Source organism: Eurosta solidaginis, chromosome 2, assembly GCF_040869045.1.
Source record: "Eurosta solidaginis isolate ZX-2024a chromosome 2, ASM4086904v1, whole genome shotgun sequence".
Taxonomy (NCBI): domain Eukaryota; kingdom Metazoa; phylum Arthropoda; class Insecta; order Diptera; family Tephritidae; genus Eurosta; species Eurosta solidaginis.
In genome coordinates, this window is record NC_090320.1 from 790,350 (window position 1) to 796,458 (window position 6,109).

The 6,109-nt window shown below is 36.1% G+C and overlaps 1 long non-coding RNA gene across 1 annotated transcript in view; it reads right to left on the minus strand.

The window, feature by feature from the left end:
* LOC137239090 (uncharacterized) overlaps positions 1-2,030 on the minus strand; it is a 247,546-nt gene extending 245,516 nt beyond the window's left edge. The window contains exons 1-2 of the long non-coding RNA XR_010949282.1: positions 1,840-2,030; positions 1,424-1,722 (exon numbers count right to left, since the gene is read on the minus strand). This is a non-coding gene — a long non-coding RNA (uncharacterized lncRNA). The remainder of the gene's footprint in view (positions 1-1,423; positions 1,723-1,839) is intronic.
* Positions 2,031-6,109: the final 4,079 nt, after the last annotated feature.

Consider the following 6,109-nt stretch of genomic DNA (forward strand, 5'->3'; position numbering starts at 1 on the left):
GTACATACACCACTTAATAAGTTCATGCAGCACTAACACTGGCGTAAATAGTATAAAACCTTGAAAACTCACATGCACTTTTTAAGCTCAAAATATTATTTTTCCCCACTCAATGCTTTTTACTTTTCCTCTTGTGCAGGTAACATTTCTACTTAAGGATGCATTATTTTCCACTTCGATAGAAGTTTTCTAAGTAGTTTTTGTTCTTTGAAGCATTTTATTTTATTTGGTTAGTGGTTAGGTTGAAAGAGCACAAATAGTTTTGATATTCACACTCATTCACATCACATTCAGCAGTCATAGAGCTGGCCAGTTAAAAACCGAAGAGCCAGTCCAAGTGTGCAGACACCTGAGTGTTGAAAAAATATATCCAATACATACATTTATATATACACATTAGGATGCTACCCTTGGATCTACATATGTACGTATGTACATAGCTGTTTCGTATGTATGCCTTGTTCAATCGAAAATTCGGAAGCTCCATTATGACGGAATGAATATGAATAATGACCACAGCCCTTTCCAAAAGGTCAAATGATTTTCAAAAATAGGCATGTCAATTTAAAGAAGAACCGATAGAAGTTCTGGACATGGATAGTATATATGTTGTTGTTTTTGTAGCGAGAAAGACACTCGTCGAAGGTTTTGGGGAGTGTTACCGATGTTGTTGGTCCTTTTCCGGATATAGATTCAAGCACCATCAAGGTAATAGCCCGACCATATCGGGAACGATTTAATATGACCACATTGAACCTACTAGACCATCCCGCACCCACCCCTAATTCTATGAGAAACTTGGGGTCGCCATAGCCTCACCTGCTAAATATGTGTATGATACATGCATATTTGAACCGGGACGCACCTCGCGTAGGTGAGGTTGGCAATTGGATTGCGGAAGCTATGAACTGCGCTTATCAACCCCTTGAATCCCAAGGATAGTATATATCTTATAGTACTGTAAAAGCTTTCCTTAAATAAACTTGCTTTTCAGTTTAAATTAATTGGCTTGGCTGGATTTAAATTCCTTTGTTTCATCTGTCTGAAATGCTATCGGATGTTTTATCCACTACAGTTGGTGAAGGAACTGGTGCTGAAGAGGAGTTTTCAGCTATTAAAGTAATAATCATAAATTAATTGAGATTTGTAATCAAATGTGTACAATTCGGATGAGTTTAAGACAATTTTTCTCAAGTTATTGGATTTACACCACTCCATCTGCATAGCTGAGGTTTTGGAGAGCTTGTGAATCAATGTCCATGGCAACCCTGCTTCCGAAGGTGGAAGTAATATAGGCGATATTTTCTACATAATAACTGTTTGGAACAGGGAATATTTTTTACAACACATTGCAAAAACAACTGTGGCCTTTTCAATATACATAACTCTGTAAAACAATGTTGGCTTTTCCATTATAACTCACGTGTGATAATCTATCCTGGTGTATGACACAACCACCTGTAAGAGTAGACACAAAAGACGCCTTTCCAAATATCTTTTCCGTAAAAATTATGTGTATAGTTAATTTTATGTCCCTTATTGTTCTGAGCTCCGATCTCACTTTCGAGATTCATAGAAAACCATGGCGTTGCATTAAAAATGTTTTATGTGATACAGTCTAATGAATTCAACTACTAGCAAGATGCATAAAGTTGTGTGTTTATATGGATAAAACAAACGAATATGATGAATAATTTCATTGAATCGGATAGTAAAATATTTCTGAAAGCAACATTAAACGTTTGTTCATGAAAATGGTTTCGTAAAATAGAGAGCAAAACTGCATGTGAAAAAATTGTGAATCATTATAAAACAAATACAAATTTAATAGAAACTAACAACAGTTCAGTTTCTTGACCGCCAGATCACCAAGTTAGTGTTCATAAAAAAACTAAAAGATGAACTTAAACTTTTCAAATAAGAACTAAATAGAACTTTTATATAAAATTTTTTTTAGTTTTTCCGCAAACATTTTCCGAAGCTAATATATTTGTTATCCCCGACCAGCCATGTCGTTGCGCACTCGTCCGTGCAAGTGTAAACTTTGTCACTTTAAATTGTGTCAAAAGAAGCCAAAAGCAACAGAAAACAAAAATATGTATATAACGATATGAAAATAAAAACGAAAGTCTACTGAAATCGCGGCCACCGTGGTGTGATGGTAGCGTGCTCCGCCTATCACACCGTATGCCCTGGGTTCAACTCCCGGGCAAAGCAACATCAAAATTTTAGAAATAAGATTTTTCAATTAGAAGAAAATTTTTCTAAGCGGGGTCGCCCCTCGGCAGTGTCTGGCAAGCGCTCCGATTGTATTTCTGCCATGAAAAGCTCTCAGTGAAAACTCATCTGCCTTGCAGATGCCGTTCGGAGTCGGCATAAAACATGTAGGTCCCGTCCGGCCAATTTGTAGGGAAAAATCAAGAGGAGCACGACGCAAATTGGAAGATAAGCTCGGCCTTAGATCTCTTCGGAGGTTATCGCGCCTTACATTTTTTTTTATTTATATACAGGTTGGCTCATCTGTAAAGCAACAAAATATGTCTGTTCAAATTGTCAAAATCTGTGTATTGGTGTTGGTGCGAATGGTATGGAATGGAAACATAAAACTTAGCAGTTTTTGTATGTGTAAGTAAAATGTTGCCAATGTGTTGGTTTCATTTTGAGTTTGCCATCTCCTTTTGACAATCCCTTCGACCATGCAATGACATAAATAAAATCAGCTGATGAGATGAGCCAACCTGTACATAATTGAACCATGACTGAATACAAGAAAACAAAAGTCAGCGTATAGGAGAACATGAAACAGTGGCGGCATTTATGTTATGGTGGATTGTTGTGCCATTTATCTAATCGGACGTGATGCAGAAACGTTGGCACAGCATGTGTTTTGTCAAATAAGCGGACTAGCGGAGAAAAAATTATTAAAAATGAAGAAGTTATCATACTTAGAGGAAAGGTAATACCAACCGTATTCCGAACATTTGTTGAAAATATTTAATTACATAAACTTAAGCCTATGTACACAACGCCAACAATACAATTTTTTAAATCTTATTTAAATATATCAAAAAAAAAGTATTTTCTTACATTTTGTGAATAAGGGGCGTTATAGTTTACTGAAAAAGGGGTCGCACAAAAAGGTTTTGGAGCAGTTAAAGAAATTTCGGGAATCTTCAATGTTTAATGATTTCCGGTGTACATACATGAGTATGAAACCTGTTTTCGTCTCAATTGCCGTTTTATAGAAGTGCTTTAATATCCTCTAACGGGAGTAAGAGAAAACTTGCTGTTTCAACAGGGTTCGACCAAAGAAGGAAAGGTGTTAGAGGCAACTGCAATTGAAAACATGGTTTAACGTGGGCACATAAGGAGTTTAACCTATTACAGTATCCAGATCGAAGTTGAGCTAGAGTGACGAGAGTCTCCCTAGAGAGATTGCTTTCGACAACTGCGAGGTTAGGGAATATGTCTTTGAAAACAGGGTTCAGGGAAGATAAGCGAGTCCACTATAGATGTCTCTCCATACTCTGAAAAAATCCAACACCAGTAACATAGAATTTCGAAAACTTTTTTTGGAACTAGTCAATAATTACAAACAAAGGAATTTTACACCTATTTATTCAGACGGTTCCAAAGCAACAAACACTGCTACCTCTTCGAATGGAAGTCTTATAACAGGAGGTAATCTTTCACCCTACTCGTCCGTATTTACTGCTGAAGCTTTTGCAATCTGCAAAGCTTTGGAGCATGCCATTAATCAAAAAGGAAAATTCGTTATTAGCTCTGACAGCCTATCTTGCTTGGACGCGGTTAAAAACATACGAAACAGCAAGCTATCATTGGAAGAATCCGGGACTTTTGTATTAAATATAGGCAAAAAATCGTTTTGATCTGGGTTCCTGGCCATGTAGGGATTCCTGGCAAGGAGCAAGCAGATAATGCAGCGAAATATTTCGAACCAGCGCCAACCTTTCAACACGAACCTCATGATTTAAAGAATTGACCAAGGCGAATCCATACCAGGTGGTGGCAAAGCGAATTCAACCAATTCGCCGTGCAGAAAAATGTCATGTCCAAAGAAAGTTTTCATAGATTTCGATTAACTGATATATTGTAGTACAAGGCGTTGCATGGAAAATAATCAAGAAGAAGCAATCAGCTGTTGGGCTAACAATACCTGGTACTGAATTCGCCTTGGAATTGACCTTTTAAAAAATAAATGAAAGCAAAAATAGTTTTATATTTTCCTATGAAAATAACGTTATTAGGCAATCTTGGCCTGAACTAAACATACATGCGTACATACATATATATGTATATACATAACAAATATCTTGAATGACTGAAAATAGAAGTGTCTAACTGATGATCAGCATTCGAAAGCAGCGGAAACACGCAGAGTCCACAAATTGTCGCCTACGATGACAAGAAAGTGAGAAAGATGACCAAGAAAGTTCGGAAGAAAATAAAACGGAGAAAATTGTTGAAAATTTGCAGAAATCAATTTGAGGTCAAAAAGTTTACAAACGACATTGTCTGCCGCATCGCTTTGGCCATTCCTTTGTGCTGAAAACAGCTAACAGAGTTTTCGAAATGCAAAGCGCCAAAGTTTTATCAGACATGGCCTTTACGCTTCTTTCTGTTATCACATTAACTAACGGCAACAGTGTACTTTTACCATCTGGTTATTTTTTAACTCCTTTTTCACGATCGCCTTGATACGGGGGTAGTTTTTCCGCATATCACACCAAAGGACCTCGGTTCAAGACCCTGGAATAGTTACTAATACAAAGCACTTTTCCTAAAAAATAATTTTTAAAAAAGTGGTCGTCCCTCGGTGTGGCAGTCACTGAACAGCACTAGAGACCTCTGTTTGCCGATGTAAACGACACAAAATAAAATTAAAATAAATTTCACTATTAATTCGCCTTGAGCTACTGGAATATTTTAGTCAACTCGAAATACACATTGAAAGTGCATATTACTTAAAGCTTACCAAATCGGATTAAAGTAATGCAAAGCTGTGTTTGCAGGTATGTAGATATGAAAAAAATACTATATGTAAGTGTGAGTGCAGATGCTTTTTAAGTGGAGCAACTTTATTGTGGAATTTATTACAGGTTGTAATACGTGCGTATACATTCGTACATATTTGTGTATAGGTATATGAATATATCTACCAAAAAGCGAAAGAGATACATTTATTGTGTTGCAGTTTATGTTCAAAAAGTGTTTTCTGTTCTTAAAAGAGGATTAAGCTGCATTTGTTAAAAATATATAAAACATGTCTACATACATTCCTGGTTACTTTAAAATGCATACTCAATATTTTTTCGCAAACACTTAATACATTTATAGGTATGTGCAGCAAATGTCCTTGAAACTTTTTTATCGAGGATAAAGATGCAGCTCCTTTGTAAGCCAATTTCGTTTTGAATTAAAAATTATTTTACAATACCTGCGCATTTCAGGTAGACTCCATATTGTAAGCCGAAATATATATTTTCAGAAAGAAAATACAAATTGTGTAAGTGCAAGCATTTATGATCCGGTGGGTATACATATATGTATGTATATACGAAGAACATTTCGTAATCCCACATACAAAATACCAAAGTATAGACGTGCAGAATTACTGGAATTTCCTTTAACAGTGAAATCACTATTTATAAAGATGTTCAGCGTTAAAATACAAATAAAAGATTTGATGCAAACTTGGTAGGGGTAATTTTCATGATCTACGCACCACAATATCTTGGCCTAGTTGTAGAGAGCTTTGAAGCCTTCGCCGCTATGTGTTTCAAAAGCTGCAAAAGTACCTAAAGATATGAAGAAGTACAGATTGTAACATTTCTGTTTTACACAGTTATAACCTACGTTATAGATATTTGAACCCTTTTTGTTAACTAGCAAGAAATAAATACATTCATGGATTGGTAAACATATCAAAGTATTTCCCACCTCTAACGAAAAGTTCTCGTCGTTCGAGCTTCTCTTCCAATTTGTGTTGTGAACCCTTTTTGTTAACTAGCAAGAAATAAATACATTCATGGATTGGTATTTCCCACCTCTAACGAAAAGTTTTCGTCGTTCGAGCTTCTCTTCCAAT